We start from the raw sequence: 27157 nt of genomic DNA, 5'->3' as shown, positions 1-27157 counted from the left end.
ATCATTTGTGAATGAAGGTGAAATAAAGACTTTTCATAACAAACAGAAATTGAAAGAATTTGTTGCCACTCGTCCAGCCCTGCAAAAGATGCTTAAAGATGTGTTACACACAGAAACAAAGAAACACGGTCATCAATATGAAAGAAGGTAAAGGAAGGAAACCAAGGAAGGAAAGCTCACAGCAAAAGATCACAGGGAATTCAAAGCATATATTAGAACTTATCTTTGGCAAATGGCAGGGCAAAGTTACCACTTATCATTAGTCACATTGAACGTGAATGGCCTGAACTGTCCAGTTAAAAGACACCGTTTGGCTGATTGGGTTAAGGAACAAAACCCATCTATTTGCTGCTTACAAGAAACACATCTTTCCAACAAAGATCCATACAGACTGAAAGTGAAAGGCTGGAAAAAGATATACCATGCCAACAGAAATGAAAAAAGAGCAGGCGTAGCCATCTTAATTTCAGACACCATAAACTTTACCACAAAAACCTTTAAGAGAGACAAAGAGGGACACTACATAATGATTAAGGGATCAATTCAACAGGAAGATATAACAATTATCAATGTATATGCACCTAACTACAGGGCACCGGTTTATCTAAAAGATTTGTTAACGGACTTAAAGGGAGACTTAGACCCCAATACAATAGTACTGGGGGACTTCAATACTCCTCTCTCAGAAATAGACAGATCAATAGGACAGAAGATCAACAAGGATACAGTAGATTTAAACGACACTATAGCCCAAATGGATCTAACAGATATATACAGAACTTTCAATCCTACAGCTAAAGATTATACATTCTTCTCAGCAGTACATGGAACCTTCTCTAGGATTGACCACATACTAGGCCATAAAGCAAGTCTCAGCAAATTCAAAAGAATTAGAATCATACCATGCAGCTTCTCAGACCATAAAGGAATGAAGTTGGAAATGAACAACTCAGGAATCCCTAGAGCATACGCAAACACATGGAGATTGAACAACACGCTCCTGAATGAACAATGGGTCATAGAAGAAATCAAAAGAGAAATCAAAAACTTTCTGGAAGTAAATGAGGATAACAGCACAACATACCAAAACTTATGGGACGCAGCAAAAGCAGTGTTAAGAGGAAAGTTTATATCAATAGGTGCCTACATCAAGAAATTGGAAAGGCACCAAATAGATGAGCTTTCTATTCACCTCAAGGATCTAGAAAACCTACAGCAAACCAGACCCAAATCTAGTAGGAGAAGAGAAATAATTAAAATCAGAGAAGAAATCAACAGGATTGAATCAAGAAAAACATTACAAAAAATCAGCCAAACGAGGAGCTGGTTTTTGGAAAAAATAAACAAAATTGACACCCCATTGGCCCAACTAACTAAGAAAAGAAGAGAAAAGACCCAAATCAATAAAATCAGAGATGAAAAAGGAAATGTAACAACAGACACCACAGAAATAAAAAGAATCATCAGAAATTACTACAAGGACTTGTATGCCAGCAAACAGGGAAACCTATCAGAAATGGATAGATTCCTGGACACATGCAACCTACCTAAATTGAACCAGGAAGACATCGAAAACCTAAACAGACCCATAACTGAGACAGAAATTGAAACAGTAATAAAGGCCCTCCCAACAAAGAAAAGCCCAGGACCAGATGGATTCACTGCTGAATTCTACCAGACATTTAAAGAAGAACTAACTCCAATTCTTCTCAAACTATTCAGAACAATCGAAGAAGAGGGAATCCTCCCAAATTCATTCTATGAAGCCAGCATCACCTTAATTCCTAAGCCGGAAAAAGATGCAGCACTGAAAGAGAATTACAGACCAATATCCCTGATGAACATAGATGCAAAAATCCTCAATAAAATTCTGGCCAATAGAATGCAACAACACATCAGAAAGATCATCCACCCAGACCAAGTGGGATTTATCCCTGGTATGCAGGGATGGTTTAATGTGCGCAAGACAATCAATGTGATACACCACATTAACAGACTGCAGAAGAAAAACCATATGATTATCTCAATAGATGCCGAGAAAGCATTTGATAAAATACAACACCCGTTCATGATGAAAACTCTAAGCAAACTGGGTTTGGAAGGAACATTCCTCAATACAATCAAAGCAATCTATGAAAAACCCACAGCCAACATCCTATTGAATGGGGAAAAGTTGGAAGCATTTCCACTGAGATCTGGGACCAGACAGGGATGTCCACTCTCACCACTGCTATTCAATATAGTTCTGGAGGTTCTAGCCAGAGCTATTAGGCAAGAAAAAGAAATTAAAGGGATACAAATTGGGAAGGAAGAACTCAAACTATCCCTCTTTGCAGATGACATGATTCTTTATTTAGGGGACCCAAAGAACTCTACTAAGAGACTATTGGAACTCATAGAAGAGTTTGGCAAAGTAGCAGGGTATAAAATCAATGCACAAAAATCAACAGCCTTTGTATACACAGACAATGCCATGGCTGAGGAAGAACTTCTAAGATCAATCCCATTCACAGTAGCTACAAAAACAATCAAATACCTTGGAATAAACTTAACCAAGGACGTTAAAGATCTCTATGATGAAAATTACAAAACCTTAAAGAAAGAAATAGAAGAGGATACCAAGAAATGGAAAAATCTTCCATGCTCATGGATTGGAAGAATCAATATCATCAAAATGTCCATTCTCCCAAAAGCAATTTATAAATTCAATGCAATACCAATCAAGATACCGAAGACCTTCTTCTCAGATCTGGAAAAATTGGTGCTGAAATTTATATGGAGGCACAAGAGACCTCGAATAGCTAAAGCAATCTTGTACAACAAAAACAAAGCCGGAGGCATCACAATACCAGATTTCAGGACATACTACAGGGCAGTTGTAATCAAAACAGCATGGTACTGGTACAGAAACAGATGGATAAACCAATGGAACAGAATTGAAATACCAGAAATCAACCCAAACATCTACAGCCAACTTATATTTGATCAAGGATCTAAAACTAATTCCTGGAGCAAGGACAGTCTATTCAATAAATGGTGCTGGGAAAACTGGATTTCCACGTGCAGAAGCATGAAGCAAGACCCCTACCTTACACCTTACACAAAAATCCACTCAACATGGATTAAAGACCTAAATCTACGACCTGACACCATCAAGTTACTAGAGAACATTGGAGAAACCCTTCAAGATATTGGCACAGGCAAAGAGTTTCTGGAAAAGACCCGGGAGGCACAGGCAGTCAAAGCCAAAATTAACTATTGGGATTGCATCAAATTGAGAAGTTTCTGTACTGCAAAAGAAACAGTCAGGAGAGTGAAGAGACAACCGTCAGAATGGGAAAAAATATTTGCAAACTATGCAACAGATAAAGGGTTAATAACCAGAATCTACAAAGAGATCAAGAAACTCCACAAAAACAAAACCAACAACCCAATTAAGAGATGGGCCAAGGACCTCAATAGACATTTTTCAAAAGAGGAAATCCAAATGGCCAACAGGCACATGAAAAAATGTTCAAGGTCATTAGCAATCAGAGAAATGCAAATCAAAACCAGAATGAGGTTCCACCTCACCCCGGTTAGAATGGCTCACATTCAGAAATCTACCAACAACAGATGCTGGCGAGGATGTGGGGAAAAAGGGACACTAACCCACTGTTGGTGGGAATGCAAACTGGTCAAGCCACTATGGAAGTCAGTCTGGAGATCCCTCAGAAACCTGAAGATAACCCTACCGTTCGACCCAGCCAGCCCACTCCTTCGAATTTACCCAAAGGAATTTAAATTGGCAAACAAAAAAGTGGTCTGCAGCCTAATGTTTATTGCAGCTCAATTCACAATAGCTAAGTCCTGGAACCAACCTAAATGCCCATCAACGGTAGACTGGATAAAGAAATTATGGGATATGTACTCTTTAGAATACTATACCGCAGTAAGAAACAACGAAATCCAGTCATTTGCAACAAAATGGAGGAATCTGGAACACATCATGCTGAGTGAAATAAGCCAGTCCCAAAGGGACAAATACCATATGTTCTCCCTGATCGGTGACAACTGACTGAACACCAAAAAGGAAACCTGTTGAAGTGAAATGGACACTATGGGAAACGGTGACTTGATCAGCATAGCCCTGACTGTTAATGAACAACTTAATACATTATCCCTCTTAGTAGTTTTTTTGTCTGTTCTACTTAATATGGCTGGTTTAATTCTGTAATTAATACACAGTTATTCTTAAGTGTTGAAATTTAACTGAAATGTGATCCCTGTTAAACATAAGAGTAGGAATAAGAGAGGGAAGAGATATATAATTTGGGACATGCTCAAGCTGATTTGCCCCAAATGGTAGAGTTAGAAACATACCAGGGGACTCCAATTTAATCCCATCAAGGTGGCATGTACCAATGCCATCTCACTATTCCAAGTGATCAATTTCAGTTCACAATTGATCATAATGAAAGGACTAAGAGTCAAAGGGAGCACATAAACAAGTCTAGTACCTGCTAACACTAACCGATAGAATAAATAAAGGGGAGAGTGATCCAACATGGGAAGTGACATACTCAGCAGACTCATAAAATGGCAGATGTCCTAAATAGCACTCTGGCCTCAGAATCAGCCCTAAAGGCATTCGGATCTGGCTGAAAAGCCCATGAGAGTATTTCAGGCATGGAAAGCCAAGACACTCTGGCAAAAGATCTCTGTGAGTGAGATCTCAGTGGAAAGAACAGGTCTTCAAAGAAGGAGGTACCTTTCTCTGAAGGGAGGAGAGAACCTCCACTTTGACTATGGCCTTGTCTAAACAAGATAAGAATCGGAGAACTCAGAGGGCTTCCATAGCCTTGGAAACTCATGACTGGAGCATAGGGAGATTACTGATGCCATAGACAGGAGTGTCAATTGGTAAAGTCAACAACAGGAGTCACTGTGCACTTACTCCTCATGTAGGATCTCTGTCCTTAATGTGCTGTGCATTGAGATTTAATGCTATAACGAGTACTCAAACAATATATTTCACTTTGTGTTTCTATGGGGGTGCAAACTGTTGAAATCTTTACTTAATGCATACTAAACTGATCCTCTGTAAAAAAAAAAAAAAAAAAGAAAAGAAAAGAAAAGAAACTATCAACTCCCAACTTGACTCTCACTGGGATTAAACATGACAATAGGTCTGATCTGATTTCATCATCATTAAAAAAAATCATCTATTATTTTTCACTTTATGTTTCTGTGTGGGAGCAAACTGTTGAAATCCTTACTTAATGTATACTAAGCTGATCTTCTGTATATTAAGATAATCGAAAATGAATCTTGATGTGAATGGAAGGGGAGAGGGAGTGGGAAAGGGGAGGGTTGTGGGTGGGAGGGACGGTATGGGGGGGAAGCCATAGTAATCCATAATTCGTACTTTGGAAACGTATATTCATTAAATAAAAGTTAAAAAAAAATGTAGCCATCCCAAGCAGTGTCTTAAGTACTGTACAAAATGCCTGGTCCACCATGAACTTTTTGAGGCCTCCTCCTACATATGAATTTATAAATATTTTGTACTCAAATAAACTTATCTATTTAAGTCAATTTTCCACACTTTTTGAAGTGTCCTCGCATAAAGACACACACACACACACACACACGCACTCTCTACATATGCACGCACACAAATATACACATGCATACAACCACCATAGCCTCAGCATTTTGCAAAATATCATCTGACATTAGTACTAGATATAGACCCTCCTAATAGTTAAACTGCTTCGCCCATCTACTTCCAGTTTTAGTGCCTAGATACAGGCCCTGCCCACTGCTATTCCAATCCTTTCTAGCCTACATGCCTTTTCACTTTCCTGTCTTCAACCAAATCCTGGTAGAAAATGATTCCAATAAGCTTGTGACTCAACATTCACAGTGACAGATGATTTTTTTCACACACATACACACAAAAATAGTTTTCATATTTCCTTGGGAAAATATATATTGGACATATATTTCAAAGAATTTGAAGAACTTCCATAGCCATTATATTCTAACTTTCTTGGGTAGAATGTAGTGGTAACTTATCCATTCTCACTTCGCAAATGAAGTCAGACAACAGTTATGGCTCAAAATCTTGCAGAATGTCAAGAAACTGGTCATCTAACCCACATTCCCCAAATCTTAGACTTTTACTATTCTGTATGATAAGTACATAGATAAGAAATGACAATTTACTTGCTAAAATAATGCCTGTCTCTGACAAATACATGTTTTTAATATACTCTACATTTTATTACCTTTTTGTGTGATACTATTAGGATTAGCGAAAACTTAGTCCTGAGTATTTTTCTTGTTTTAAACTTTATATTGACATAAAGAAGCAGTGAAGTGATTTTGTTAACATCAGAAAGCCTATTCCATTGTCATGCTTATTCCTGAAATTGTTAATTCTTTGAAAATGTTTCTTGTGGTATTAGCATTTTTATGATAGTAATAAAATTTAGGATTTGTTACTTGATGTTACTCCCTGATGGAGCTTCTGTGTATCTGATGAATATGCAGTTCTAAGATAGACTTGACCTGGAAAACATACAAAGATGACACCAGATTGTAGAACACTTTGGGAATCTCAAAAAATTTTACCACAAAGGCCAACATTACATGGCTGACATGAGGATTGGGACAGGTTATCCTCATCATCCTTCAGCTACAGGAGGGTCTGTCCAGGGGCAGTTATCATCTCACCTAGTGTATTGCCGTGCTAGGACTGCGATTACAAAGTACTACCAACTGAGTGACTTAAAAACAGGAGGTTATTATGTCACAGTTCTGGAGGCCTGAAGTCAAAAATCATGATGTTTGCTGGTTGGTTCCTTCTGAGCTCAGTGAGGAAAGCATCTTTTTCGGGCCACTTCCCCAGGTTACTGGTGTTGGATTTGACAGCAACTTTGGGTGTTCTAAGCTTCTGCTGCAAGACTCCAGTCCCTGCTTTCTTCTTTCTCCTCCTCCTCTTCCTTACCCTCCTCCTCCTCCTCCTCTTCTTCTTCTTCTTCTCTCTCTCTCTCTCTGTCCAATTTTTTTCTTTTTGTAAGAAGGCAAGTCAAACTGGATTAAAGTCTCAGCCTACTCCAGTATGACCTCATTTTAATTCGTTGCATCTGCAAAATGACTCTATTCTATATATGGTCACATTCTGCAGTATTAGAAGTTGAGACTTCAACATGTGAGCTTTTTGGGAAAACAATTTAACTCATAACACACAGGAATAGAACTATCGGTCCAGACAAAATAACCAGTGTTTGGGATTTAAATCCTGACTATTTTTTCACACATGTATAAAAGAGGCAGGAATCTTTGGTCCAGGGTCAGAAGATCAATTACGGTGCATAAAAATGGAGGAAAATGCATTCTGAGTCCACCAGGTTCCTGCTGTGAAAAATGTGTGCCCCTGGACAAAATGCAGGTGGATGAAATAGCATGTAGGTAATTTGATAGATACCATCATCATTGTTGGAAGTAACCAAATGCATGACATCCTGAAGTGGTTCAGACTCCTCTTATTTACCGAAAGAACAAGGTCTTGCTCAGGGTGTAATAAAGTCTCCTGGTAAAATGTGCAGAAGTTATTTAGAATTTCCTGAAGCCATGTGCTTATGCACAACAATGAGCGGAGGTTGCTGTTACTCTCTCATCATAGTGTTCAGGGAATCACATGAGTATGGTTCAGAATGTAATAAATAAAAAGATCAAGATCATATATTTTTCCTTTGAATTGTGTGGATTTTAAATTTGTAGTTGTATATTCACTTTATATCACTGCATAACAAATGATCACAAACACAGAAACTCAAAAGGGCACTTATTTTTTATCTCACAGTTGGGCCAAAATTCCCACACAGCATGACTGGATTCTCTGCTCAGATTCTCATCATTCTACAACCAAGGTTGCAGCCAGGGCTGCAATTCCCATCTGAGGCTCAGAACCAGGCTGTTGGCAGAATTCCTTCTCCTGCTCTCCATGTGGCCTTCTCCATCTTCAAGCCCAGTATTGAGTTATGACTCTTTGAATTTCTCTGGTTTCCTATTGTATTTCTTCTTTGGCTTTTAAAAAACTCATGATTACAGAATAATCTCCCCATTATAAAGTCAACTGACTAGTAACCTAAATTACATTTGTAAAGTCCCTTTGCAGAAGTACCTAGGTAAGTGTCTAACTGAATAAACAGGAAATAGGACCTGGGGGTGGTGAGGCTCTTTAGAAATGTGGCAGCTGCTCAGACTAAGGGCATTAATATGCAGCTAGTTAGTATTCAAGCTTGTGATCTTATGCAACTATAAGCACACAAACATTATATAAGAAAGTGTATCCATTCATCTGGTGGACACCTTGATTGAGTCTACATCCTGTCTATTGTGAGTAGTGCTACAAAAAACACGGTAATGCAGGTATTTATTTGATATATCAATTTTATTTCTTTTTAAAATTTTTATTTTATTTATTTGTAGAGGGGGAGAGAGAGAGAGAGAGAGAAGAGGCTCTCATCTGTTTGTTTACTTTCCAAATGCTCACACTGTCAAGGTTGGTCCAGGCCAAAGCCAAGAACCAGAAACTCAACCTGGGTCTCCCATTTGGGTGGCAGGGACCCAACTTTTTAAGCTATCACTTGCTGCCTCCCAGGGTACATATTATCAGGAAGCTAGGATCAGGACTGGAGCCAGGACTTGAACCTAAGCAATTTGATACAGGATTCAGGTATCCCAAGCAGTGTCTCAACCACTTCACCAAACACCTAGCCTTGATTTAATTTCTTTTGAATATATATATCCAGTATTATGATTATTGGATCAAATGTAAATTCTATTTCTATTTTTTAAGAATTATTCATACTGTTTTCCACAGTGGCTGTATCAATTTACATTTCCATCAACTTTGTATAAGAGTTCCCAATTTTCCTGCATGTTTAGCAGTATTTGTTACTTTTTATGTTTTTAATAGTAGTCATTCTAACTAGAGTAAGTGGAATAAGGTGATAGCTCATTGTGGTTTTGACTTTCATTTCCACGGTGGCTAGTAATATTAAGAATTTTGTCATATATTTGTTAGCCATTTGTATTTAGAAAATGTGGTATATATACAGTAGAATATTATTCAGCCATAAAAAAATTAAATTCTATTATTTGCAGCAGTGAAATGAATGTAACTAGAGGACATTAATTACATAAAATAAGCCAGACACAAAAAGACAAATACCACACACTCTCCCTCATAAGAGAAAGCTTTAAATAAAAGTCAGTATGAACATAAAATAGTGATTGCTAGAAGCTAAGATGATGAGAAGGGGACACAGTGAGTTTGGATAATAAGTTCCTAGTATAATACTGTGTGTGTGACTATAGTTCACAATAAACTACCACATATTTTCTTAACAAGTTGAACAGAGAAGCCTGAAGTCTCCTATCATAAACTAATGACAAGAAAAGGAAAATGTAAATTAGCCTGATTTGATTAATGAACATTGTGTACATTCATTAAAATGATACATATCCTATAAATATAATATATCCTGTAAATATGTACAATTACTGTTAAGAAATTGTTTAATATTTAAATATACAGAAACAGTAATTAATGTTTTCACTTATGTTTAATAATTATGAACTTATGACAAATACCCTATTATATATAAAATTGAAACAATAACTGTTAAAGAAAATGCTAACCATTTTTAAGTTTTTTTTGCCTTGATTTTGGTTTTAAATCTGAAACCTTAAGTGATGGAACGAAAGAAGGGAAGTAAGATGAAAATAAAATTTCACTCTGGGGACTCTTTACAAATAGCAGTGATATTGGAGTAAGTCCTTTAGTCTCTGAGGCTCAGTTTCCTCTCACTTCCTCAGAGAAAAAGTGACTAATATTGAAGCATGTAGGGTCGCTTTGAGAACCAAGTGAGATAATTTATAAAAGATGCTTTGTAGGCCGGCGCCGCGGCTCACTAGGCTAATCCTCCGCCTTGCGGTGCCGGCACACTTGGTTCTAGTCCCGGTCGGGGCGCCGGATTCTGTCCCGGTTGCCCCTCTTCCAGGCCAGCTCTCTGCTGTGGCCAGGGAGTGCAGTGGAGGATGGCCCAAGTCCTTGGGCCCTGCACCCCATGGGAGACCAGGAGAAGTATCTGGCTCCTGCCATTGGATCAGCGCAGTGCGCCGGCCACAGCGTGCCGGCCGCGGCGGCCACTGAAGGGTGAACCAACGGCAAAGGAAGACCTTTCTCTCTGTCTCTCTCTCTCTCACTGTCCACTCTGCCTGTCAAAAGAAAAAAAAAAAAAGATGCTTTGTAAACAGTAAGGGGTAAGACAAACATATATGACTTGTTAAATTACCACAGGAAGTTGAAGCTTCTTTCAGAAAGAAGCAGACTATCCAACCACTCCTCCCTTGAATGAAAGTTTCCCCTGGAAGAAAAGCAAATTCCAGCAATGAAAAACTCCAAACTTTGGTGCCAACTTGTTTAGCATTCATGCTAGAAGATGTTCCTTCCTATGTGTATGCAAGTCTGTGTAGGTGTGAGTGAGTGTATGTTTGGGGGATGCACTATGTTAAAATTCAGTGAGCAGTACGAGAAGTCTTGGGCACATTCTGTTAAAAGGGATTTAATACCAAAATTTTAAAGAAAAATCTAAGTCTCTCCTAGGACCCAGCAACTAGATGCTAACAAAGTAAACAACAAAGCATTTTCAACATTCAAGAAAACCATCTGGTGTTACACTTTGCCTATAAGACCTTATAGAACAGTCTGAGTAATTTGGGTCAGCAAATATGTGTAATTACGCAAATAAGTGTTCAGGTGCTTATTATTTACATAGCTCTTTTACATTCTCTCTCAACATATTATTACCAACATTTATTTCTACCCTACATTATTGCATCCCAAGAAATATTTATGCACTTAAGCACTTACATAACAGGAATTATGTATAAGAAACTGTTCTAACTTCTTTATGAATATTAATTCAACATGATGACTAATCCTCATAACCCTATAAAGTTTAAACTATCATTATCTCTATTTATAGAAAATTTTAACTATAATAATTTGTTTCAAAATCGCTTTCTTCCAAAACAGAGTACTTTTTTACAAATGGTTTTCTCTCTTTATTTCATCATTTCTACAATTTACATCAAGAAAGGATTTGAACTGCAGTTGCTAAAGGCTTTATACTACGAAAAATGACAAAACATAGTGTGAGTTATTTTTGTAAAATCTTAGAAGTGAACAGATTAGCTTCACACAAAATGCACTGTGATTAGAGGTGACATTGCGATTTTCTAAATAATGTCAGTTTTAATGAAGCAAAGTTCGCTCCCCACAAAACAAAAGGTGCCAAGTTGTCTGCTTTTGATTCACTGTGCCTCTTGAACACTGTGGTTCCTTTCTGTATTTAAAAGAGTATACAGTTCAAAATGCTTTGATCTTATTCTTACCACTTTCTAATAAACATGAAGAAACCTGTCATTCCCTACTCTTAAAAGAGGCTATTGGTATATTTTCTCATATTTTATTTCTTTCACAAAATTTTCTAAAACATGCCTCCACTTATTGTGTTTAAAAATGATTTAAAAATATCCAAAATTATAGATTGCTGTGCCTTATCTTCACTTTGTAAGGCACACTATTAACCCAAATATGGTACTATCTAGAAAATATGGTTTATTCTAAAGTTCATGGGTATAATGGCAGCAAACGGCCAGGAGCAAGACCAAGATTACTCTTTTAGCAGATTGATAGTTCTGAGGAAAGTGTTTGTAAACTTAAATTTCATTTTGTGCTGCCATATTTCAAGTCCCACATACGTGCCAGCTGCTTAAATGCATATACAATCGTCATCAAGATTAACCAGCACGTAAAAGCTTATCATAGGCAAGGACGCACAACATTTCAGACCATATCTCTTTCTTTGAGTAGTTAATCTCACCTGGTACCAAAATTAGATACATTTCCTTGAAGAGTTTAGGAGAAAGAACATTCCCTGACAGTTAATCTGTCAAAAATATGGACATGTTATTAATTTGCCTTTCACACTAACACATTGAAGGCTGTTAAGAGCAAATGCCACCTGAGTGTCGCAGCCTCAAGACAAGCCCCAGAGTTGGGGGTGCAGGGCCAGAAGATAGCCCTTACAGCTCGATTTGAAGGTTCATTCCCTGAGCCTATTTTGAATCCGGTTCCATGGTTTCTGATAATATATGCAGAGGATTTTATAAATTAAAATCACCATCAGAGTACAGGGTATGTAACTCCAGAAATAGTATTAAGTGCTAATGTTTATTTTAGGCTTACTATGTTCCAGACACTCTAATAAGCACTTCATAACTGTTAAGTATTATCTTTAGTTCTAAAATGAAGAGACTGAAGCCTGAGAGGTTCAGTAAATTGTCCAGAGTCACAGAACTAGTGAGAGAGTCAGTACTGAAATCCTGACAGTCTAGGTCAACAGCCTGTAACCTAGCAGCACAATTCTAAAAAACTACAATCCTCTCACTTAGAGAATAAGATCTCTTATACTTAAAATACACAGCCAAACCTCATGCATAGTATCTATAACAGTCCTTAAAAAACAATTCACTTCTGTTTGCTTGTGTGTCTGTTATATATTGCTGCTTAACACATCTACTCACAATTTACCAGCTTAGAACGATAATCTTTTAATAGCAGAGTCTCAGGGTCAGGGACTTGAAGGCAGCTTGGCTGCACTGTTCTGCTCCGGGGGTCTCTTATATTGTTGTCAAGCAGTTATTTAAATACTGGAATGGGGCTGAGGATCATGACAGCCACTGGCTGCCATCCTTGGTTCTTTGCCACCCATACCCCTTTCTAAGGCTACTTAAGGACCATGGCAGCTGAGGCCCCCCAGAGCAAGAAGAGTGAGGCAGAAGCCCTGTGGCTTTTGTGACCTAGCCTCTTTTTTATCTTATTCACAAGAAGTGTCAGAACCAAAAGACAGAGGATCTGAAACAATTCGTAAGTACATGTTGTCTTGAGCTTGTTTCTCAGAGAACGTGCCTGGAAGCTGATCTTTTAACACTGCATTCCAAAAGATGTCAGGTGCTAGATCACAAGTAAGGGATGGTAAGAAGTTTTGAGGAACCAGTTCTAACTGACCCCAGGTAGGAGGACATGCCCAAAGAATGCAGAGTAAAGTTCTCTCATTGGAATACAAAAATTTCCTCCTCTGGGCAGGATTTGGAGGACATTTTCTGAACATGGGAGGTATATGCAGAAGCATGACAAACTTCTGTACCTGCACCAGATCACCTCCACATGCAATGGCTTCAGGCCCCTTATAATGAAAATAAGACCTTGCTACCTCCTGCATCAGGGAGGCACTGCTTTGGGATCTATCCCCAGAGTCTCCTTGCCTGCAAGCTCACAATAAATCTTTCTTAACTGAGAGTCCTGAGTGCATGTTCATTTTCGTATTCCAAGAAAGAACTCATTTGGTTTAGTAACAATGAATTGCTAAGTCCAACCCAAACTCAGGAAAGAAAATTAAGCTCCACCCTTTGGATGGAGTCTCAAAGAACTTTGGGTTTTTTAAACACACCACTACACCACCACATTTAGTCTAGTTCAGCTAGAGAAACTTGTCTTTCATTGTCCAACTCTTTATCATCAAAATTCGATTTTATCTTGTCATTCTCAGAATTGTTCTGATTACTTACACCTTATAATATTATAAACATCCTGGTTCAAGGCTATCTTTTCTTTCTTTTCCCCTGACTCCATTGCAATGTTTCCAGAAATACTGTGCTAATCAGGGATGGATACTGAGAAACAGTACCCTTGGAAGAGTTCCCACCAGAAGAAACACAAAGACACAACGGTAGTTATTTCCCTAAGCCCTGCTCTGCAGTCAAGTGATTCCCTAAGTGTCTACACCCATTACCTTAGTCAAATTTATAGATAAGCAATGTTTGTTTCAGACCCAGATGGCAGCACCCCTCCCTGGATTACAAGATCCTCCTTTTACCTGCCCTGGCTCTCAAGTCCCCATCAGGTGTGCCAGTAATCAACTTGTTTTCCATCTGTTCATCCCCTACAGCCAGCTCCTCAGAATGTCACTATCACCTGATACTAGTGGGATAAACTGATTCAATCTAAGCCAGAGTTTTTCAACTTAGCACTACCGACATTTGAGGCTGGAGAGTTCCATGCTGGGTAGGGTTAGCCTGTGCATCCCAGGATATTTGGCAGCATCCTTGTCATTTACCCATGAGATGCCAGTAGCAGCACTTCCCAGTGGTGACAAACAAAAAAGTGTTCAAATATTCCCTGCGAGGCAAACTTTGTCTTGATTGAGAATCAATGACTAAGCTATTAGAACTGAACTCTGAAATGTATATAGAGATGTCTCATGTTTCCTACAAAAGAGGCAGTCAATTATATTTTGAGACAAGAAGGATTTCAGTATGAATCAATTATTTAATTTAGTAGCCTATTTCTTCAATTGTCATTTGAGCTTTCATTCGCTAGATGATTTCTAGGTGAGCAGAGGGTTGTGATCTATTTTTTCAAAAGCACAAATATTTGAAAGATCTAGAACAAGATGGAAAGGAAATAAAGGCAACTAGAATGAGAACAAAGGTAATAGAAAAGTAAACTTTTCATATTAAAATTATCTTGGAATATCTAGTCAATTTTTTTTAAGTTAATGCCATATTGATTGATAACCACACAGTAGTCAGTTCTCTAAACATTTTCTCAAAATATTACCTCATTTAATTTTTGTGACAACCTTGTGCAGTAAATATTATTACACTCAGTTTGACACATGAAGGAGCTGGGACAGTGATTTATTGCTAATAGTTATTTGTGCTTCTTTCTTCTGCTCTATATTCCCTCGGGATTTTGTTTTTGTTTCACTAGTGCTTTTCGTTGTCTTCTAGAGTGTTTTGTGCTATGTATTGAAACTTTAGAATAATCACAAAATTTCTCAGGTCCATCTAGGTCACCACTATCTGGAGAAAAACAACAGAACCCAGAATCAGGAAGAAAATAACAGTGACCCCAGTAGAGATGTCAGTCCTCAAGAGATTAGGAAAGTGGTCCTGTTTTCAAGAGGATTGTGAGGAATCAGTCTGAGGGAGGCTAATTGAAGGTCAAAGTTGGAGGAGATCACAGGGACAGACAGAAGTATTTTTGCAAAGATGAGAACAGACATTTTTAAAACACAACTTGGATTCCAACAAAAAGTTGGCCCATGACCTTGAATGGAAATATGGAATTACCTAATGACACTACTATCAGCATTAAAATGTACCTAAAATAATGTAATACATTCCCTACTCCATGAAAAATTGTTGAATGTCTACTTTTTGTGTCTACAGCCATACCCTGTGCCACCCTCCTCGTTCCTTCTTTCTCAAATACCTTCAGCGGCTCTCTACTGCTTTCTAAACCAGTAATAGAGGTCTTCTATCATCTGACTTCACTCTACTTTCTTAGTCCAGTCTTTGCCCTTAACGCACAAAATTGAGTTATTTGCATTTTCTCTGAAATGCTTTTCAAAACTTGCAACTCACAGTTCCTCTTGCTTAAAATAACCTTTTCTCAGTTTCTGATCTATGAAAATTTTACCATTCTTCAAGGCAAAGATTGAATAGTCTGTCTCTGTGACTCAAACTCTAACTCTGACATCCCACAGTACCCAGTCTGTACCTTTTTGAGAAACTTTTGGAGTTTATCCTGAATTATATTGAGCCATGTATCTATCCAGTTACTAAACAGTAAACTCCTTAAAGAGAAGGAACATATTTTATTCTTCTTTGTTTCAAAACTTTGAAAATCTGATGTGCTCAATAGACATGTGTTAAGTTGGAGTTTGACTAGTTGATACCTCCTTTTGGAAAGCAAACCCAAAGCCAGCATAAAAATTTCCACTTTATGATATATGCTTCCAAATATCTTAATAACTTTGGCATTTGTAGAACCTTTTTTCTTGTAGGAAGTGCTTTATAAATGTGTATATCCTCTAATTAACCCTTCAATGGCCCCGGTCTTGCTGTATCAGAAAATAAAGTGAAGATTTTGTATCTTTTCGTATAACACTACAGAGATTTTCCATGAAAGAGTGAAGTTGGATGCTTTCCAGAGTGCAAGGAAAAGCAGGAAGCTAGCAGGTGCCAAATAAAATGGACTGCCAGTCACCACAGAGGGGCTGAGGCAGAAGGGATAAACATGGAATACAAACTTTCCTTTCTGTTTTACTATATCCTTGTGATTATTAATGACATTATATGTCTATTATAAGTGCTAATTTTCACAAATCCTAGAAAAGAATTCAAGTACTCTGTAGTCTAATAATCTATTTTTGTATGAATTAAATGTCCTGAATTCGGCCGGCGCTGCGGCTCACTAGGCTAATCCTCTGCCTTGCGGCCCCAGCACACTGGGTTCTAGTCCCGGTCGGGGCGCTGGAGTCTGTCCCGGTTGCCCCTCTTCCAGGCCAGCTCTCTGCTGTGGCCAGGGAGTGCAGTGGAGGATGGCCCAAGTGCTTGGGTCCTGCACCCCATGGGAGACCAGGAGAGGCACCTGGCTCCTGGCTTCAGATCAGCGCGGTGTGCTGTCTGCAGCGGCCATTGGAGGGTGAACCAACAGCAAAGGAAGACCTTTCTCTCTGTCTCTCTCTCACTGTCCACTCTGCCTGTCAAAAAAAAAAAAAAAAAAAAAAAAAGTCCTGAATTCAATAATATAAATTAATGTATATCATTGTGTTACAGAGGTAAAAATAAAATTTTTTTTGACAGGCAGAGTGGACAGTGAGAGAGAGACAGAGAGAAAGGTCTTCCTTTGCCTTTGGTTCACCCTCCAATGGCCGCTGCGGCTGGCGTGCTGCGGCTGGCGCACCGCGCTGATCCAAAGCCAGGAGCCAGGTGCCTCTCCTGGTCTCCCATGTGGATGCAGGGCCCAAGTACTTGGGCCATCCTTCACTGCACTCCCAGGCAGTGAGTGAGTCCAGAGAGCTGGACTGGAAGAGGAGCAACCAGGACAGAATCCGGTGCCCCGACTGGGACTAGAACCCGGTGTGCCGGCGTCACAGGTGGAAAATGAGCTATTGAGCTGCGGTGCCGGCCAAAAATCAATTTTTAAAATGCATTGAAGACCATAATATTACAGATTTAGCCAAATTAAAATATCTGGTCTTGGGGGACAAACATATTTAAAACCTAATTATTCATTTTAACCTAAGGAATCTTGAAACTTGTTTTATGTTATCTATAGTACTTAATTCACACACACAAAAAAACAACAAAGCTCCACATGGTGTTTTTTAGGAATATATTTGCTAATTAATTAGGACACATCTGTGAGTAGGTTCTAAGAAACAGTGTACCTGCCTGAATAGGAACCTTCAAGTGTTCACTCTATGCGTCAAGGCTTGTACTTGCACACAGTACACAGCTGCAGCAGATCCTTTGCCTTGGGAGCAATCAGCATGACTCATTTGCTTCTCTGGAATATTATAGAATTGTGTTGAATATAATTTATTTAGAAATATTACTTGAATATGTGCAATGTGTTAACCACCATAATCCATTAAATATTATTAGCACTCCATCTTATATTGTAGATAAAAATGGGCAATAGCAGTCCTAAGAAATTGTAAGCACCTTGAGCAGATATAATATTATCAACTCTTGTTTTTAAGAATTATTTATTTATTTGAGAAGTAGAGTTACAGACAGTGGGAGGGAGAGACAGAGAGAAAGGTCTTCCTTCCATTGGTTCACTCCCCAGATGGTCATAACGGCCAGAGCTGCACCAATCCGAAGCCAGGAGCCAGGAGCTTCTTCCAGGTCTCTGATGTGGGTGCAGGGGCCCAAGCACTTGGGCCATCTTCCACTGCTTTCCCAGCCCATAGCAGAGAGCTGGACTGGAAGAGGAGCAGCCGGGACTAGAACCAGCACCCATGTGGGATGCTGGCACCACAGGAGGATTAACCTACTGCGCCACGGAGCCAACCCCATCAACTCTATCTTAAAGATAGAGTATACTAAAACATATTATTCAGTGAGATAACACTCAGTCACATTTTTCCAATTAAGCAATGTTAAGCCCAGTTGATATCTGCCCAGGCCAGGACATAAAAGTATACAAAAGAAGGCAGGCGTTGTGGAGGAGTGGTTAAGCTAACACTTGGGACACCTCTATCACATATTGGAGTGCTAGTTTGAGTTCCAGATCTACTGCTTCCCATGCAACTACCTGCTAATGCACTTGGGAGATATCCGGGTCCCTTGCCACCCATCTGTGAGACTCAGACAAAGTTCTGGGTTCCTGGATTCAGCTTGGCTGTTGTGGGCATTTGGAAAGTGAACCAATGGGTGAAAGATATTCTCTCTCTCTCTCTCTCTGCCTTTGAAATAAATAAAACTTTAAAAATGTGTACAATGGATCCCTCTTATTCTGAAAGGAATATGCTTCAAATCCACAGTGTAATCCTTTATACAAGTACCTAATTAGAGAATGAATGATTTTACTGTTTTTTTTTCCTGCACATAAAAACAGTGCAACATGGATTTGTTGTATGATAGGATAATACATGTCCCAGGGAGGATGGAGTGCTACAGAGTGACATTTCATCCTAATAGAGTGATGTAATGTAATAGTCAGTTATTTGTTACTCTAACTAAATACCTGAAATAAGCTACTTATGAAGAAAGGTAGTCTATTTTAGCTCACACTTTTGGAGCTTCACAGTCAAAGATCAGGCAGCCCCATTGGTTTGGCATCTGAGGATGGACTTCTTAATGGTAAGAGGGGTACATGTGTTTGTGTGTCTCCCCCTATGAAGCCACCACGGCTGGGTCATGGAGGATTCACCCCAACAGCCCAATCCAATTTCATCACTTTCCAAGCACCCCACCTCTGAACACCATAATTGGATTAAAATTCTGCCCTTCTGGTACTATTAATGTAAAGACTTTAGGGACAAAGTTTTTAACGTATGACTTTTGGGTGACGCTCAAGCTAATTTCTAAACCATTGTTCACACAATTTAACACTTAAGACTTATTTCTTGAATTTCCACTTAATATTTTCAGACCACAGCTGACTGTGAGTAATAGATAACAAGGAAACTAAAACCACGGATAAGCTAATAAAACTCCCCATTCAAAATTTCTGAGTATTTCTAAAATAATTTTTAAAAATTGGGGCTGGCACTGTGGCATAGTGGGTAAAGCCCCCACCTGCCTTGCTGGCATCCTTTATGGGTGCTAGTTCGAGTCCCCGTTGCTCCACTTCCAATCCAGCTCTCTGTTATGGCCTGGGAAAGCAGTGGAAGATGGCCCAAGTCCTTGGTCCCCTGCACCCACGTGGGAGACCTGGAAGATGATCTTGGCTCCTGGTTTTGGATAGGCACAGCTCCAAGCTGTTGCAGCTATCTGGGGAGTGAATCAGCAGATGGAAGACCTCTCTCTCTGTCTCTCCCTTTCTATGTCTGTAACTCTGCCTCTCAAATAAATAAAATAGATCTTTTAAAAACAAAAAGATCAGCTCAGGGTACATGTTAGATTGTGTGTGCGTGTGTATGTGTGTGTGTGTAAAGTGGTAAAAATATCTTTCAGTGCTTGGTGTAAGAATTCATTCACTGTGGTCCTGATAATATACAAAATTTTCTTTGTAAACTTAAAAAGAAACTAAACAATGAAAAGGAAAATCAGAGAGAAAGACAGAAAGACCCACAAGTTAAAGGAAGAACTTGAAAAAGAAAAAGAAAAAACCTGAAATACACAAAATACTAAAAAAAAATCAAGGAATTTTAAGCTAAAAGTAGGTTTTGAGAAAACTAACAAAATTGATAAACCCCTGGTAAAATTTATCATAACTGAAAGGAGAGAAGGTATAAATTGCCAATTTAGGAATTAAAAAGACTTCACTACAGATCCTCCAGATATTAAAAGAGAATGCTGTTAAATGAATAAATTACTTTAAAATTCATTTTGCCAAAACAGACACAGTAAAAAATAGAATATCTAAATACTCTGATATCTATTAAAGGACTGTAGCCTGTAATTGAAAATGTTTTCACAAAGAACACTCCATGAACAACAGACTTAATAGTTTAGACTTCATTCACAAGCACATCAATACAACAAACAACATCATTAAGAATGTAAAAGGATAGTAGAAAGTGGAGCCAGCCCCTCTCCTTGTTGGAGTAGGAGGCTACTGATAGGCAAGTATAAATGATCAGCATGATCAATGTGGTAAGGGATTAGTGTCTGAACAAGAATTCATTTATCTGAGTAGGAACTCATCAGTAGGAACTCTCCCATGCAAATGCTCACACATAGAACTATTTACAGATATTGTGTGCATCCATATCTATAGGTACATGATCCTTGCCTAACCAACTGAGAGAGCCTAGAAGAATGTCATCCCAGTAGCAACAAGCACATGTGTGCCCTTACATTGGTCTCTAATAATGTTCTTTAACAAAAGAAATTTGAGATCCCTGGAGAAAGGATTGATTCTAGAACTTGAACAGAAAATACTTAAGATGAGCCTGGAATATCTTTGTAATGGCAGAAAATAAGGAATAGCTAAACAAACAAACAAACAAAACGCCCACTGTAATTTGCATACAACATAGGGGTATAAGAGATAGTTGAAAGAGTTCCCAATGGCCAAAACTAGAACAGTTTGAGCAATAAAATAAAAGTACTATTGAATTATACCCTGAAGTATAAAATATTTTTGATTCTATGTTGATATAAATTATTAGAAAAAATTAATAAATTAAGGAGAAGAGATAATTCTTCAGGGCAGAAGAATCTTAAGTGGCATATATAGATCACCGGCCTTCAAAGGTGGGGGGCATAAGTCTCCATTCCTTAAGTGTGGGTTGTGTGTAGTGACTCCCTTCCAAAGGGCACAGTAGGAGGGAGGAACCTGGTGTTATCAAACAATACCTCAACCAGGTGATCAAGGTTGGTGTCAACAGCAATAAGTTACTCTGGTCTAATTATGAGAAAAGCACTAACAATTGCAGCAGAGGGACATTCTACAACACACTTGACTAGTGTTCTTCAAAATCCTTGAGGTCATCAAAAGAAGTTCTGTCACAAGGAAGCGGAGCCCAGGGAGACTTGACATTTAAATGTAATGTGCTAACTTTGATGGAGTTCTGGAACAGAACAAGAACATTAGGTAAAAACTAGAGAAACATGAATAAAATATGGACTTTAGTTAATATTAATAGATCAATATTGGTTCATTAATAAGAACAAATGTACCATACTAATGTAGGAAGTTAATAATAGAGGGAGCTGGGTATGAGATATATGAGGACTTTCTGCACTATCTTTGCAATTTTTCTGGAAACTTAAACTTATTCTAAAATAGAAATTCATTTCTAAAACAATTTACAACACAAAACAGGGAAAATATTTATAATACCTATATCTAGGAAAGGACTTACACATAGAATATGTAAAAAACAGATCTGTATGAGAATGTATGAAGAAAAAGACTACCTGCTAAGGAAAAATGATTTAATTGGGTAGACATTTCACAAAAAAATATACAAATGATAATAAGCAAATAAAAGGTGTCTAACATCATTATTTATCAAGATAAAGAAACTTAAGACTATAATAACAAACCATCTCACATTCCCCCAAATGGTTATGATTTGTAAAACTAACAGTGTTAATGTTGGTGGGGATGTGTATCAATTCCAAGTCCTAATCACTGCTGTTTGAAGGTATATTGATACAACTGCTTTGGAAAACCAATTGCTATCTATCAAAGCTAAATATAATTATAACCTATGATCAGCATTCTTCATAATAATCCCAAAATAGAAATAACCTAAACCCCATCAACAAATAAAATGTATAAATAATGGCTTGTATTTTTACATAATGGAATATTATTATATAACAAGAGAAATTCTCCTGTTATATGAGCAATATAAATGATTTTTACAGAAATGGATAAAATGAGCCAGACACAGAAGAGTGCCTACCATATGATGTTATTTATATGAAAAATTCACAAAATAGGTAAAAAAGAACCTATACTGACAGAGGTCTCACAGATGACTTGTCGCTCCCCCTCTTCGTGGAGGAGCAACACAGGACCCTGCGCTGTTCTTTCGTCTGCTCGGCCCTCCCCGGGTTTGCTGCTGGTTCTTCCCGGGTTGGCTACTGTCCCTTCCACCTCCGTGGAAGGGCAGTTCCCCCTGGCCACATTCCCCACTTCCGCAGGGGAGCGGCACACCGCCGGCCGGCTCTCTGGGGGGCTGCACAGGTGTTCCTTCAGATGTTCCCCTTAGATGTTCCTGGTGAATGCCGTCTCTCTCCTCCTTTATAGTCCTCCTCCGCCAATCCTAACTCGGCTGCCCACACGCCGAGTACGCTGCTCTCCTCTAATCAGGAGTAGGTCCTACAGTTTATTGGTTGAACTGGAGGCAGCTGCGTAGAAGCTGTTTTCTCCTCTCCCAGCGCCATATTGTGGGAGAGCAGATGCATAGAATAAGTCTTAATTCCAGTAACTCAGTGTCGTTCCCCCACGAAGAGGGGGAGCGACATAATGGTGCCGTGACTCGGATAGGAAACCTAGCTCGGATAGGAAACCTGACTCGGATAGGAAACCTAGGACGGATATGAAACTTAGGAGGGAAGAAACGGGAAGAATTGGGAAAATATCGGAGAGAGAGACTAGCAAACAGCCTAGGGAAAATACCGGAGAGAGAGACTAGCAAACAGCCTAGGGAAAAGCCGGACGAAAAGGGTGCCGGAAGAAGCTATTGAAAGCCTAGGCATAGACTCAGATACGGACTACGGGGGGAAGCTGGGAGAAATCTCTAAGGTCGAAAGCAAAAGTGAAAGCTAGAACAAACAGACTCGGACGCGGACTGTGGGGAGAGGCCAGGAGAAATGAGGGAGGAATATCGTTGGAGGAAAGCTTGGGGAGGAGACGCAAGCTACGCTGTGTTACTCGCGGAAGCCGCCGCGTGCAGAGAGAGCACGGGGCGTGAATAGATAGGGAACGCTGGCGTAGGCCGTGGTTCAGACGCGAAAGGGTTAAGCGTGGAGACCGCGGAGCGCGCGAAGCCGAGCCGCGCAAAGCCGGGAAGCTGCGCAGATGAGAGAGGCGCGCGGGCTGAAGCGGCGCAGAGCCGGGAACCCGCCGGCGGGGCGAGGTGCCGGAAAGCCGCAGGGATAGGAGAAACAGAAGTTTAGAAGTAAAAGAGAAATAGGAATGTTGGCAGACAGAAGTAAAATGGGAGAAATAGAAATGCCCGGAGATAGAGAAATAGAGAAAAATAAGGCCTCCCCTCAACATGCCAATTAGAAGGCTTGGATTCGGTCTGCCCGATTAGTGAGGCGATGAGTACCTGGGCGGCTAGCCGCAGGTCACCGAAGACAGGCACGAATTAACATCAGTAAAGCTTCCCCACAATACCGCAATTAGGAGGCTTGGATTCGGTCTGCCTGATTTAAGGCGGTAAGCGCCAGCAAAGCTCGACCAGAGTATGAGCTGCAGGTCACCGAAGATAGGCACGAACCAACACTAATAAGTCTCCCCCACAATAAGGCAATGAGAAGGCTTGGATTCGGTTTGCCTGATAGGTCTTGTAAGTCCCCTGCAGGCAGAGCAGAGCATGCGCTGCAGGGCACCGAACACAGGCATGCATCAGCGCCTAAAAACCTCCTTACAATGGTGAAGAGAGGACCCGGATTCGGTTTTCCTGATTGATAGGACTTGTAAGAGCCTGTGGCAACTCTAGCAAGTAGAGCAGAGTGTGTGCCGCGGGACACCGAAGACAGGCGCGTATCAACGCTAAAAAATAAAAAGAAAGGGGGATCTGTGGGGAGCAATCCGGACTAGACTAAGTTACTCGAATTAGGACTTATTCTATGCATCTGCTCTCCCACAATATGGCGCTGGGAGAGAAGTAAACAGCTTCCGCACAGCTGCCTCCAGTTCAACCAATTAACTGTAGGACTTGCTCCTGATTGGAGAGCAGCGTACTCAGCCGAGTTGGGATTGGCGGAGGAGGACTATAAAGGAGGAGAGAGACGGCATGCACGAGGAACATCTACGAGGAACATCTAAGGGGAACACTGTGCAGCCCCCGAGAGAGCCGGCCGGCGGTGTGCCGCTCCCCTGCGGAAGTGGGGAATGTGGCCGGGGGAACTGCCCTTCCACGGAGGTGGAAGGGATAGTAGCCAACCCGGGAAGAACCAGCAGCAAACCCGGGGAGGGCCGAGCAGACAGAAAGAACAGCGCAGGGTCCTGTGTTGCTCCTCCACGAAGAGGGGGAGCGACATAATGGTGCCGTGACTCGGATATGAAGCCTAGGCAGGATTCAGTGTCGTTCCTCCACGAAGACGGGGAGCGACACTCAGTCCAGTCCGGGTTGCTCCCCACAGATCCCCCTTTCTTTTTATTTTTTGGCGTTGATACGCGCCTGTCTTCGGTGCCCCGCGGCACACACTCTGCTCTGCTTGCTAGAGTTGCCACAGGTTCTTACAAGTCCTATCAATCAGGCAAACCAAATCCGGGTCCTCTCTTCGCCATATTGTGAGGAGGTTTTTAGGCGCTGATGCGTGCCTGTGTTCGGTGCCCCGCAGCGCATGCTCTGCTCTGCCTGCAGGGGCTTACAAGCCCTAACAATCAGGCAAACCGAATCCAGGCCTTCTCATTGCCGTATTGTGGGGGAGACTTATTAGTGTTGGTTCGTGCCTATCTTCGGTGACCTGCAGCTCATACTCTGGTCGAGCTGCTTGCTGGCGCTTACCGCCTTAAATCAGGCAGACCGAATCCAAGCTTAATATTGTTGTATTGTGGGGAAGCCTTACTGATGTTAATTCGTGCCTGTCTTCGGTGACCTGCGGCACATAAGCTGCTAGCTGCCCGCAGGTGCTCATCGCCTCACTTGATTAGGCAGACCGAATCCAAGCTCTCACATTGCAGTGTTGTAGGGAGGCCTTTTTATTTCTCTATTTCTCTATCTCCGGGCATTCCTATTTCTCCCATTTTACTTCTATCTTCCAGCATTCCTATTTTTCTCACTTTACTTCTAAACTTCTGTTTCTCTTATCCCTGCGGCTTCCCGCTCTCATTCTTATCCCCGCGGCTTCCCGGCTGCGCCCGCCCCGAGGCTGCTTCTCGGCAGCTTTCCGGCTGAGCCGCTTCAGCCCGCGCCTCTCTCATCTGCGCAGCTTCCCGGCTCCTCGCCCCGCCGGCGCCCGCCCCGCGGCGGCTTCACAGCTCTGCGCGGCTTCCTGGCGCCTCGCCCCGCCGGCGGGCTCCCGGCTCTGCGCGCACGCTCCGCGGTCTCCACGCACCTCGCGCCCGCACCACGGCCTCGCGCCAACGCCCCGTGCTCTCTCTGCACGCGGCGGCCTCCGCGAATGTTTCCGCCACCACCGGCATTCAGTCCAAGTTCCCCGGACTAACCTGGCGAATTCTGGCGGCCCACGTCTCTGCCTCTGGCTCCAGATCCTCGCCTCTTGCTCCCCAGGGTGACTTGAAGAATTCCAAGATGGCTTGGCCTGCACTCGCGGCTTCATCCTCCCCAACACTTTTCTCCACCCGGTGTGTTTCCCCAAGTTTTCCTCCAACAATATTCCTCCCTCATTTCCCCCGGCCTCTCCCCACAGTCCGTATCCAAGTCTAAGTTTCTTATAGGTTTCACTTTCACTTTCAACCTGCAGTCCATATCTGAGTCTAAGTTTCTTCTTGCTTTCACTTTAAATCCTAACTTCTTTCCCACAGTCCATATCCGAGTCTATGCCTAGGCTTTCAATAGCTTCTTCCGGCACCTAGGCTCTTTGCTAGTCTCTCTCTCCGGTATTTTCCCATTTCTTCCCGTTTCTTCCGTCCTAAGTTTCCTATCCGTCCTAGGTTTCCTATCCGAGTTAGGTTTCCTATCCGAGTCAGGTTTCCTATCCGAGCTAGGTTTCCTATCCGAGTCACGGCACCATTATGTCGCTCCCCGTCTTCATGGGGGAACGACACTAAGCCCTGCCTAGGCTTCATATCCGAGTCACGGCACCATTATGTCGCTCCCCCTCTTCGTGGAGGAGCAACACAGGACCCTGCGCTGTTCTTTCGTCTGCTCGGCCCTCCCCGGGTTTGCTGCTGGTTCTTCCCGGGTTGGCTACTGTCCCTTCCACCTCCGTGGAAGGGCAGTTCCCCCTGGCCACATTCCCCACTTCCGCAGGGGAGCGGCACACCGCCGGCCGGCTCTCTGGGGGGCTGCACAGGTGTTCCTTCAGATGTTCCCCTTAGATGTTCCTGGTGAATGCCGTCTCTCTCCTCCTTTATAGTCCTCCTCCGCCAATCCTAACTCGGCTGCCCACACGCCGAGTACGCTGCTCTCCTCTAATCAGGAGTAGGTCCTACAGTTTATTGGTTGAACTGGAGGCAGCTGCGTAGAAGCTGTTTTCTCCTCTCCCAGCGCCATATTGTGGGAGAGCAGATGCATAGAATAAGTCTTAATTCCAGTAACTCAGTCCAGTCCGGGTTGCTCCCCACATGAGTGTCATCTTAAAGAGGAAGTAAATGAGAGAGGTCATAACAGGTATTTCTGAGATAATGGCAATAGTCTATGTAGTTCTGGGAGGTCAGTACCCTTATCTCTGCTCACTTTGTAAACATTCCTGAAGATGTGACCATTTGTATAATTTTCTGCATGTTATACCTCAGTGAAAGTACAGAAACAACTACACTGTAGCCAGTGATCATTTCTCACCTACCAGCTTGTCCAATATGCAAAATTCGACAGCATGCTCTATTGGTGAAGCTGTGGAGAAAGGGGAATGCAGTAGGTTACAACCCCTTTGCAGAAGAATATGACGCCACTGTCTAATGTGCCAATCTCCAAGAGTACCTCACACTGTGACTTGATTTGCAGATAGGCCCCTTAAAGGAAAGATTCAGTTAAAATGAGGTCATTAGGGTTGCCTTAATCTAATCTGACTGGTGGCCTCTTAAGGGGACACTTGTATCCAGAGAGACACTGGGGGTACATTCTCACAATGGAAAGACCATGAGAGAAGAGAGAAGGCAGCCGTCTGTAAGCCAAAGAGAGAGACCCCAGAAGACGCCAAATCTGCCAATCTCTTGACTTGTAGCCTCCAGAACTATGAGAAAACAAATTATCAA

General features: G+C 41.2%; 1 long non-coding RNA gene across 8 annotated transcripts in view; it reads right to left on the bottom strand.

The window, feature by feature from the left end:
• The window catches only part of LOC149126602 (uncharacterized), a 96203-nt gene that overhangs the window by 42377 nt on the left and 26669 nt on the right, over window positions 1–27157 (bottom strand). For 4 of the 8 annotated variants that reach the window (XR_016233938.1, XR_016233940.1, XR_016233944.1 and 1 more), the window contains one exon: window positions 26749–26795. The exons of 3 other annotated variants lie outside the window; for them this stretch is intronic. This is a non-coding gene — a long non-coding RNA (uncharacterized LOC149126602). Of the gene's footprint in view, window positions 1–20759; window positions 21162–26748; window positions 26796–27157 lie in introns of those variants that run through there. One more of the 8 variants, XR_016233945.1, reaches the window with a different exon arrangement.

Source organism: Oryctolagus cuniculus, chromosome 5, assembly GCF_051225735.1.
Source record: "Oryctolagus cuniculus isolate XC-2025 breed Fujian yellow rabbit chromosome 5, ASM5122573v1, whole genome shotgun sequence".
Lineage (NCBI taxonomy): Eukaryota > Metazoa > Chordata > Mammalia > Lagomorpha > Leporidae > Oryctolagus > Oryctolagus cuniculus.
This window is presented reverse-complemented; position numbering and strand designations above follow the sequence as displayed.